The sequence below is a fragment of the Apteryx mantelli genome, chromosome 2, assembly GCF_036417845.1.
Source record: "Apteryx mantelli isolate bAptMan1 chromosome 2, bAptMan1.hap1, whole genome shotgun sequence".
NCBI lineage: Eukaryota > Metazoa > Chordata > Aves > Apterygiformes > Apterygidae > Apteryx > Apteryx mantelli.
Window position 1 is genome coordinate 146,714,552 of NC_089979.1, and position 12,293 is coordinate 146,726,844.

The window sequence follows — 12,293 nt, forward strand, 5'->3', positions numbered from 1 at the left end:
TGCCTGGGAAATTAATACTTCTTAAAATACTGAACAAGGAATGTGTAGTCTTTTTAGAAGTAAAAATATTACTGGATCAAATAAGACACATCAGGCTGAACTGGAATGAATATCAGAACTCCTCAGGCAATCAGATCTGCGACTGAAATATATTCAGAACACGCTGGTACCACCCTCAATATGCTTCCATCCTACCTTATTCCTGAAGTGGAGACTGCCTATTGTAACTAATTCTAAAAGGTTAAGATTTTAAACAAAGTTCTGTATTAGATTTTACATAGCATTTTCATGCTTTACCAGAACGGAGCTAAAGACGAAATATACATATACATACATACACATATATATGTACATATATGAAAAATTAAATGAAGAAAGAACTAGCACAAAAGGAAGCAATTTTGTCACTGTAATTATTTTAATGAAATTACAAACAAACCTTTGACCCTAGCAGTAAATACAATATACAAGTGTCAAAAACACGTACTCTTGAACGATCTTTCACATGCCACTTTGTTCACCCTATTAAGATGCTAGTTGTTTCTTTGATTTATCTGTTAATAAATTTTTGATGACTAGTGAGTCTCATAAAAATTGCTCTGGTGCTGACTACATTGATTAATAAGCCCAAAGAATCGAAACTGTCAGAAATTCATGTGCAGGAGTAAATTACTGCCAAACATACATTAGATATTCCATAAAATATAGAATAAAAAAGGTTGATTTGGTAATTTTATCTTGCATCAATTTGCTTGATATAATTTATATTCAGAATCATCGCTGTCAAACCTTGCATACCTTTCCTTTTTTTAAAGTCAACATTAGAGTAAATCTAAATTTGGGACAGCCAGGAAATGAACAAGAGAGAGAATAGAAAATACAATAATCAAAACTAATATTCAGAATTTTGTCTGGAAATTATATTCAGTTGACAGGTGACTAAAAACTGTCTTGTCAGAGTTTCAACTTTTGTATTTAAAATTCACTTGTATTTTAAGAGACAAAACTGCCACCCAATGCCATGTCTAAATCCCAGTCTTCTAAAACCATGGTATCTCCTTCCAGCACTTATTGAGGTTTTTGCATGTGGCAGGCTCTTTCAATGCATCTGAATTAATGTCTTTGAAAAGTCCTGGACTCCATGGCTCTATTCTCCTTCTCTGGATAACTCCCGAATACATGTTTAACAGGCAGAAAATCCCATGGAACTATACACAGAATACACAGGCCAGAGGTAGGGATCTGTGTTTATATGAATGGACATCAAATATTCTCCTTTTCCTGTCAAGGGGAACCAGGTTTTCGATTTGCTCCCCTTACTTCTGCATATATCTACCACCATGTTACAGCAGTTTGTTGCAAGATATACAACTGCAGGATTGAAAACCTATCTGATTATGAATTCATAAGTGGACTATATTGATAATACAAAGGATTCAGGGTATCACTGTTCCCCATTCCATGTACTGAATGCTGCTGTTTACATCTAGCACTGGAACTAGCATCTTAAAACATCTGACAAAACTATGAAGAGGGTTAATATTCTTGCATTTATTATTATCGCTTTGGTGAAACTGAAGCAGTTGAAATGGTCAGTACCCGAAGCAATTCCATTTACTGTGTATGCTCCTGTATGCCTCATCTTAGGCTATAATTCCTTTTCACAATTCTCCAACCAAGAGCAATAAGGAACAAAAACTACAGGATATTTTTTCCTGGTATATTTGATTCTAACTGATTTTCAGTATACCAGGTTTGTAGGGTTAAAAGATTCATGCAACTTGGTATAGCATAGAAAAAAGACATTGCATAGCTGTATTCAAAAGGACTTGCCTAAACAGGAACTAAGTCTGACCATCCCCAGTTGTAACAGCAGGATATTTCTTGTATATATCCTCCTATATATAGGAGGAAAACGTTGAAGTTCAGGATTGAGAAACCCTGTTTCACACAGTAGAATCTTCTGACTTTCAGGTTATACTTTTCAAGAAAAAGTTAATTTTAGTAAAAAGAATTTCAAATGAAATCTGATCATAACCATTTTCAAAGCTGTGCCTTAGGTATTATTACAAAGGCTTGTGAAAGTACATATGAACCTGATGGCAGTACTATCTACTAAAATAAAATCATGGCTTTTTACAATTTGTATCATAGCTAGCACTACAAGTGGTACCAGCAAATTATACCAAAATCATTTCCACTTAAGCCTTCTGCTGGATAAACAGTTGATAAAGGCAACCATAAAATTAGGGACACTTCTCTATCTAACTGATAGCCCTCAACAGGAGGGTAAAAAAGACTGCTGAAGATCACAAAACCCTCAAATAATGCAAGAGTGAAATAAGAAACCGGAGTTCAATAAAAAACAGCATGTAATAAAACAGATATGACTGTGTAGAGAATAGAAATTGCAGACAGTTCTGCTTGATTATAAAAGCGCCACTTTTTAATTTATCTCCCAAATAAAAACAGCAAATGTGTGCAGTAACTCTTCTTGCCTGGTTATAAAGAACCAATCCGAAGAAGAAACCAAGAAAACAAATCAACTGGATTTTGAAGATTACAAAGGGTTAACAAGCTTTCCACTACTTGTTGTTAGCTATGGAAGCTTACCAAAAATCCGTTATCACTACCAACAAGTTCTCCACATTAGTTCTCTCTTGGCTTGTTTTGTCTGCCTTTTCCTATTTCTTCTTCTCCCCACTGAAGTCTTGAGGATTTTCTTTAAAATGTCACACTCTTTCTGTTACCTACTATATAGGCCAAATTCTGTTCTCATCAATACCCTCACAAAAGAAGATTATATAATGCACCATCACAAAAAATCAGTAAAGCTCATTAATCATGTATATTTTGGACATGCTGCCTTTGGTTATCTACACCATTTTCCTTAAAAAACGCAGTCAGGCAGGTTGAGAAGACCCCTTGATTCCATTAGAGGTGAGGAGCTGAACCCGCCATGCCCACGACAGCTAGAGCAGTGGGACACACTATGCTGGATATGAGGCCTTAAAATCATGGCAGTTCCAGTAAAGTCTAAAATCAGGAAATAGATTGTCATGTCTATGTATTGGGCGCAACATTATTAAAAGACGTTATATTTCATATAGCAAATCTTATTCTGAGATGTTGATCTAAAGGACATTTTCCCCCAAAATATCCAGACTTGATCAGAGAATAACAAGAGAAAATGAATCTGCTACTTGCCTTGGCAGTTTGTCTTAGTAGACATCCTTTTACAACATTTTATCTTGTTTTCTTTTCTTAATCTGCCTGGCTTCTGCTCTCAAATCATTCTGAGCTTTCTGCATCTTAACACATTTTTAACACCCTTTAAAATTACTGACACCAGAACTGAATTCAGTATCAGCCTCAACCAATGCTTAAAGAAATAAGTTCCTATTCCCATATTTACTAATCCAAGACTTCCTTTAGGCCTTTTGGATACAGCATTGAACTACACTCCGACAGCGCACTTTTGTTATTTATTGTCTCTTCTACCTCTTTCAGAACCGACTGCCTTCTAGTAACAGCATTCACTCCTTTTATCTCCTCCCATAACCATAACCTCAATATGTGGTATATTCTGCATGCCTTTTTCACAGATGCGCAACTCTGCTTTCAGCTGCTTTAAAATCCACAGGCACAGATTAAGTGATCCAGGAGAGCCCATACCTTCACTGTCTTCATATCAACTTCTGGGTCATCCACAATTTTCAGTCAGTAATGCTTGTATACTTGCTTCCAAGTAACTAAGGAAAACACTGAACAGTTTCAGATCAGATCTTTGTAGAGCTCACTAGAAATGCCCTTGCTGATAATTACCTCCCAAGACCTATCAGACAGTTGCTAATTCTTTTTAGTGTGTTTTATTGAAATTGTACAGTGCTAATTTTTAATGAGAATGCTGTACAGCTTTACAAGCTAAAGGCTTCACAGAATTCTGTTGTAGCTGAAGAGTTGTCTTGACCAATCACATTTATAATCTCTCTTCAGGACCTAGTTCTCATAAAATCATATTCATACATTAATTGTATTATTTACACTCATATTGCAGTCATATTCTTTAAATCTTCACTAGTGGAATCTCATGCTTCTTTTTCACTATTTAACCCAAAACTGATGTCAAACTAAACTAGTTTATAATCACACAGTGTGGTCTGTTTGCCTTCCTTAATATTGGAATGATATTAGCACCTCTGTCACTTTTTGGCATTTCCCTGACACTCACAGTTTAATTAAGAATGAACTGCAGCGAGTCCAGACTCTTTCAGTCAACTCTTCTAGAGCTGTTGGGTGCATGTACACAGGCCTGGAGGTTTAAAAGCACATCTCGCAACAACATGTTGTTCAGGCTTCTGCTTAGTGGACTGGAAAATAATTCATCTTCCCTAAAAGATACATAAATACCATCCTGCTTGTCCTGAACACAGAACAGAAGCATAACAGAACATGATTTTCTTTTCTCCATCATTATTAATAATTTGAATATCATCAATCAGAGAAGGACCATCTCATTTCTAGGATTTATCACAATCAGACAGCCATAACCGGTCTCTCTGGTGACCGAGAGCCTCACAAGCCAGAACCCACTCTGCATCGGTCCCTTCTCTCATTGGCACATACTTCATTCGATCCCACCTATCACTCCTTCCCACACAGGGGGCTATTAGGCTGCATCTGCACATCTCAGTCTTTGCTTGCTTAGACTCTACCCTGTCCTCTAGGCCAGGCCCTGGATTTTGTCCCTGACCAGTTTTTTGACACATCTCTACCTGCTCCTCAGTTTGGATTTTACCATTCCTTGATTTTTAACCCAGCTTCTGATTTTGTCAGGCTGCAAGATTAGAGGCAACTCTGTCTTGTTTGTCTGCTCATATCCTGTATCCTACTGGTATTCTTTCCCACTTTTTGGTTTCATTGAATCCTCAGCTTTTGCACTTACTTCAAGTCTTCATTTCAGTTCTGCTTCGAACACAGCCCTAGACATCAGCCCCAGGGACCTAAACCCTGGGTTATCATCCTTGACGTGTTAAATGGATTACTGCATAATATTCTTAACTTTGATCTGAACTTTCATGTACAAAGAATGGTAATATCAGTAGTAAGATCAGTATTTATATGTGCAGTATCTGTATCTGTCAGATACATCAGTGATAGCTTCATTTTTATTACATATCCATCTTAGTAATATATAGACATAAATATATATAGAAACTGTTTTTCCTGTTTATCTTTCAACATGGGTTCCAATTTGTGTTGGGAAAGAGTTACAGATTTGCATATAAATGTTGTCTAAAGATGTCAGGACTCTGAGTCATCTATTGTCTCTGTTGGAAATAATGTACTAATATATTTATCAATTTTTAAAATACAGCCAATAAATACAACATTTGGCTGGAATACAAATCAGTATTTTCACATAAAATACACAGTACCATGCTTTTGATACAGCAAAGCCAAATATAAATGGTATTTTTACATTTTTTCACATCAAGCTGATAGAAAATTTTTATTGGTTAATTGAAAATTCTTATGGTGTCTAACTGAAATGTATGAACTAGGATTGTTAAGTCTTGCTTATTTGTTAACTATCATGGAACTTGCTAAGGAAGTTTAATTTGCCATGATTTCATCTTCACAGGAGATGTGGCATCTCAGAGAATCTCACCTAAAGTAAAGTACTGAAGTCAGCTCTGTTCCGCTATCATTATCCTATCTTTGAAACTACCCTAAAATACACAAGATCATAGCTACCGCTGGCACAGATAGTGCATCTACATCAGGGACCAAATGCTCAAGATGTCAAGCTAAAAAGCCACCGATATGTGGAAGAGAGCTCCAGTAACGGAGAGCTGAACACACAACACCATCTTATTTCTTGTACAGGGCCCACAACAACCACACTGTGCAAATGAGAAAGGAAAAGTTGAAGTACTTAAGGGTTCATCCTAGCAGCACATGCACATGAGCAATCTCTATAGGAACAATGAGAATACTTGTTCTAAAATTATAAGTACTTGTAGAGCTGAGCTTAAGACAAAACTAATACATGAAGCCTTCTATTCCACAAACTGCCAAAGAATATTAGTGACAGTAAGAAAGAAAAATATAGAAGAAAAGATAATTTATTATGGCTTTTTTTTTTTTTTTTTTTTTAATCAAGGTAGGGTATATGTACACCATTTAAGTGCTTTGAATCTTCACTGACCTCTGTTGAGCATACAAAACAGCTGAGGCATCTAACCATAGTCCCTTGAATCAAACCTATATTAGATGTTTAAAGCAGTTGATTTGCATTCCTCTCTATGGTCTTTATTTCCCCCCGAGAGTCCAGAATACCCACATTTTGCTCTGACCATTACAAATTACGCCCGAGATGACACTATGCTCAGTCAGGTTCTTTTGCTATTGTTACATGATTAGATAATACAAAAGTATTTAATTTTACTTATAGACTGCCAAATATTTCTAAACTGGCAACTCTCTCTATATCTTTTAAATATAAGTGGAGTAAAGAATATTATGAAGATGTGTATTTATAAACTTGAAGGAATTATTTTTCTAAGAAACATATACCTAATAACTACTTGTTATTAGATTACTTGAAAACTTTTTTAGTCATAGCAAACTATTGCATAAAACTGCTATACAGCAGTTTACTGTAAAAAATCTATTAAATGCAAGAATTATGCAAAATAATCTCTTGCCTTCTGTAACAGACAAAGGAGTTTCATCTCCCTTAATTGCATAGTGCAACTGCCATTAAACCGCCTTAATATGTTGGGCTTTTTGCATCCCGATTTTTTACTCAAAAATTAGCACACAACAATACAAGAGTACAAAGATCTGCCTGTATCACATGTGCTGTCCTCTGCCACAAGCAATCACGTCATATATTCCTGTTCACACACTGATGAGTGTTCACTTTGAAACAAATAAGAATTTTGCTCTCGTTTCTTCTATCAGAAAATTATTTCTATCAGGTTATTACCTCGCTCCCCTAATAATCAGAAACCTTCCTTCAAATATACCCCTTACCAGCTTATTTGTATTTGTTCTCATGTCTACCCCTTTTCTGCCTTAAATGAATTCCCTTCCTCCCTCTCTTCCCACTCAATGACAGCAACCACCTCTGTTATCAGACTTCACTTTGCTAAATAAAAGTACTTTTTAGATCTTTCTTGTCTCTTCATGCCTTTATCATCCTGTTATCCTTCCTCACTTTGCCTGTTCCTGACTGAATTAATCTTTTGTGAACATGCTGACCAGAACTGCATAAATTTCTCTCTTCATACTCCCTCTCTCTTAACACATCTTTGGAGACTGTTTCTCTTTCTCTTCCTCCCCACCCCAGCATACCACATCGGTGGCTCACAGATACCCTGGAACTAATACAGCCAGGTCTTCCTTCTCCTTTGCCACTCTCTTCCATAGTGAGAAAGCCTGCAAGCTTTGTGTCATCAGCAAATGTCACTTAAATACTCCTGCAAATGAAAATCTTACAGGTCCAAGACCATACTACACTAGTAATCCCCTTTCAGGATAATCACTCCTCCTACTATTTCAACTTCCTGATGTCTCCTTCTCAACCCCTGGTAATTCCCACTTTCCCATGGTGCATCCTGACCTCCAAAACATGCTTTTTTTTGTTTTTTTTTTTTTAGCCTCCTTTTCCACTCCATGAAGTGGAAATATTTTCTAAGTGGTTACTTATCCACTGCTTCACATCTTGGACAACACCAACCACACAGCTGAAATTAAATAAGCTTAGAAACTGTGGAATAAGAAAAAGAGTTATTTCAGGATATGGTTTGCTTTCTTATACATTACTTTGAGTATCTTGCCAGCTTCCTCTAGTTGTTAAAAACAAATGCTGAAATACTCTTCATTAATCTAACCCATAAAAAGAATCCTTTATTTCATGACCTATGTCCACTGACCCGGAAGCAGAGAGGATTTGCTGCCACAGAATAGCAGGGGCCTAGTGGAACTGTTCATTCTGGAGAAAGCTGGAGAGAAAAATGCCTCTAGATAGAGGACTGAATCAGCTGTGGATCTTCACAAACTGCTGATAAAATGAGGTTTTTGATTACAATGCGAGAAGCTGTCTGTACAAGGAAACATATGTTCTAGTGTCACCAAGTGATAAATGTCCAACGTAGCCTTTGTCAAACCACTTCCTCTGCTAAGAGTTATTGTGTCAGTCTTTAAATGGCTTGCTCTTCTACCACCTTTTCTGATGGAAATGTGAAAAGTGCAGGTTACTTCCTTTCACAAAACATCTTGTCAAGGTTCCTGACTCCAAGCTGACTGCCTCATGGGGAAAACCTGCTTTCTAGAAGCTTAACAAGTGGTGACTATTTTATCATAATTCTGCCCTGCTGAAATAAGGAGGTCAAAGAGAGAGACAACAACCATTTAAGAAAGTGTTATAAGGTGACCGCTTGGTTCAACAGCAGCTTAAAAAATGCTAGAAGTCTGAATGCTATTCCAAGCAGTCAGGACGTAGCAAATTACTTTGTTTTAGCTGAGATTATGCCATCAGGTGATGACGACTGGAATAGACTCTGCTGTGACAAAAGCAAAGCCACTGTCCTTTCTGTTACAAGAACAAACAAAGAGCAAGCTTCGCATGAAGACTGATCAAGAGCACATGATTAATGCCAAAAACATACTCAAAGTGTAGCTTTCTGGATCTAATATGCAGAGAATGCCAGCAACCAAACCCACCCACAGGTACCAACTACACATCGGAGCTTTACCTCATCTTAATCAAGTCACTAATTATCTTACACCCATCCTGACGAGCATCACAGGATTTAAGTTCTTCACAGGAGTTTAATTCACTGTTTTCTTTCAAACATTTATGTCTGTCTGCACTTGTCTAAGTATATTATAGCCACTAAATCACACAATCTATCATCTCTTTGTTACTACTCTAGACAGAGAAGATCCTCTGAGAATATGCTTACAACATAAAGGTCACTTTGAAAGTTGACTAAAGACATGAATAAAAAATAAAACATTTAGTTAAGCCCTTTGAGGAGATGAGGTTGCTATTACCCTTTACTGTTTGAAGAAGTTTTTCAACTGCTTTTTAGCCCTACCCTGACACCACGCAGGGAGTTTAATGGCACCTCCACAGCATATATAGAATCAAGGCCAAAATTCAGCTTACTGCTTTAACTTTGAGAGAGCTAGTACTACAGTCAGAGATTAAGGACCATTACGTACTTGGCAATCTGATCTATTTCCAAATGATGCTGTCACAGGATGATATGTGCAGTGGGCATATTTTAGCCAACAAAAGCTAGCAAAGCACCACAAGCTGCTGAATTTCCTGTCAAGGATTAAGAGCCCCTCCACACACATTTTCTGACACAACATATGACCATCTTTTTGTCAGCACAAGTATTCCTTGAAAAATGAGGGCTGAAAAATCACCTGGCATCATTTCTCATGAAAAGTAAGGAAATAAAAGGAAATGAAAGATCGTACTAGGTAAGAACAGCTGATCTGAGGCCTACTGGCTAACAGGCTTCTGTAGCAGGCTGCACTCCAATTTTATGCTTGAGGTTTAAGCACCATGTAAAACAGAAGTGTGAAAATGTAAAAGTTTGTAAGACAGACATCTTATCTTAAGACATAGTCATCCCTAATGGGTGTCACCCCTACATACCAATTAATCACTGAAGCAAGAATATCCTAAGAGAAGGATGCTCACCCTAAAAACGGGGTGAACATTTTTGGTGAATATGCTTGAAATGGTTTATTTTACATAGGAAAGAAGAGGGTTTTGATCTACTTCATAGTTGTGTCCCAAGTGCAATGTCACAGAAGCTGAACGGAAATCTCTGATCATGACTGCTGCGCATAGTTATGGCTTGTACCTCCCATCAGTGGAAACCTCAAGGTTTATTAACATGACTGCAAGTGGGTGAATTGCCAGGACTTAGTGAGTTACTAGTGTCTGGCTGAGATCACAGTCACTGAGTAAATATGATGTCCTAGTCATTGCAAACACAAAATAAAATACATTAGCATAAACCACTCGGTGAAACATAACTTGCTAAGCCCCTGAAACTTGGCACTTGTGACTGTGTGAGCATACCCTCTCTGTCTTAGCTAGTATAGACAGTGTTAGACTTGTAAACACAGTAAAATCAATACTTCCAATCAGCCAGCAAAAAGCAATGGGCATAGGGAGGCAATTACTACTTTTAGAGCTCAAAATCTATCTACCATATATATGTACATTTCCTAGTTTATGAAAGTCCACATCTTCCAGTACCTGAAAATAAACTTACTGATCAGAGATGAAAATACCTATCGTAAGCTGCTAATATATGTCAGTTCTTCTCTTCCCTCAATATTGGAAGGGAGGTTATCTAAACAGCATACCTGATTTTCTATCCAGTCATTCAACTATACTACTGTGTCTCAGAGTAAAAGTTAAGGTGCCTGTGTCTATCAAACACTGTAAGTTAATCTTAAAATTTTTCTTTTGGTTGAATGATCCAGAGAAATCCAAGAGCTCAATTTTGCATAAAGTTTGAGACATCTACAGAGAAAATTACTACACTCACATCTCAGCTTGGTGATTTGGTTAATGAAAAACAAGATACAGTACCTGGAGATAGTCTCTGAAAGAAAAAAGCAGTTGAAGAAGTAAAAAGTGAAGTTGTTAGAGGGAAAAGATCAAAATTTCATCACAAAAAAGTATTTTCATTTCTTTTGTGTTCACAGCTTGTTTGCTTTAGTGCACGATAATGCTGCTTGACCTGTTAACCAGATTATGCCATTTCTTATAACACCTAAAATCTAACACAAACAGAAAAATGTCTGAAGCAGGTGACATCCAAGTAATTCTCAGATCACACATGTAAATGAAAGTGGAAATAAAAACAAAAAAGGAGAATCTTTTCCAATAGGAAAATCCACAAACTCTCCTTATAGTGTATGTGAAACTAGTACAATCAAGAATCAAAAGCAATTGCCACTGGGATTCTAGCAATAATATACTGATATTTTTAATTTATGGTCTAAATATAGTATGGTTATATGCTGAAAACAAACAAATAAAAATCTTCTCTTGTTATTTACATCTGCATGCACTTAGCTTCATCACTAGTCTTTGAAACTAATGACATTTTAACTGAATAACCTTCTAAGATCAAATGTAAAATTCTAAATGAATACTTCTTTGACTCCATTTATTTTTCCAATTAATGACTAGAGTCTGATTTTGCTTACACTGTTAACTATATGGGCTTTAAATATTTACCGTGGGCAAGATCAAAATCAGCCCATTAGCCAGCCAGCCACTGTGTCACGCCTCAGCAAAGAATAAGACAGCAAACATAATATGGCTAATTTAAAACAAAGAACAATGATTAAGGCAAGGTGATGAATTACAAAACCTTTTATCTTAATTTTGGATGCACGAGAGAGGCTACCAGAGCAGTTTAATACTCCACAGTTATAAAATTATTATCTATTTTTTATTATAGATACATAACAATAGCCCTCAAAAAAATGAATATAGGTCTGCAGAAATTCTCATCCATTTAGTTTTTCTCTATACAGGAACTAAGCAAAACTTTACTTCAGCCCTTGAAACTGGGTTGCTATCCTCAGAAAGCCCAGAGCTGTCCCTGCGAGAGCTGCATGAGGGTCCCCAAGCTACACTGCTCAGCACACAGAAATACAAACTGCCAACAAGAAACTACGCCATGTTAACGAGAAGGCTAGATGTGGCTGCAAAACAGCCTGCGAGGGAGGGATGGTCAAAGAAGAAAGAGCTACTTCCCTGAACCATGTCTGCAGCACGGACGCAGGGTGTTATGGCCTATTTAAATCCATGAACACATCTACCTTGAGAACAGCGCATTACTGCACAAAGATCGGGCCACTTCCGAGACACAAACTTTTTGTAACCGCACTCACATCTGTGATCCTTTTCAGCTTAAATTCTGTAAATGAGCAGCAGCCTACAAAGGCCATTGCTGGATGAGTTACAGTTTTATACAGAAGCGTACACGTCAGTTACATAATTGGGAGCCCAAATCTACATCTACGAATACTCTCTTTTGGTAATTAAGTTCAGACAGCTATTGTATTAAAAATTGTCAGAGACGCTTCACAATTTTAAAGTAACTTTTTAAATTAAGAGGAAATGCAAAAACTAACTTTCCAACCTAGAAGTTGTACTATTTATTGCTTCTAAAAAGACAGCAACATGTTAGTTGTCAGACAGAGAAAAATAACTTCCCACCTATAGTTTTACCGTG

The 12,293-nt window shown here is 36.9% G+C and overlaps 1 protein-coding gene across 1 annotated transcript in view; it reads right to left on the bottom strand.

Moving 5' to 3' along the window:
* RSU1 (Ras suppressor protein 1) overlaps window positions 1-12,293 on the bottom strand; it is a 112,813-nt gene that overhangs the window by 52,898 nt on the left and 47,622 nt on the right. The window lies entirely within an intron of this gene.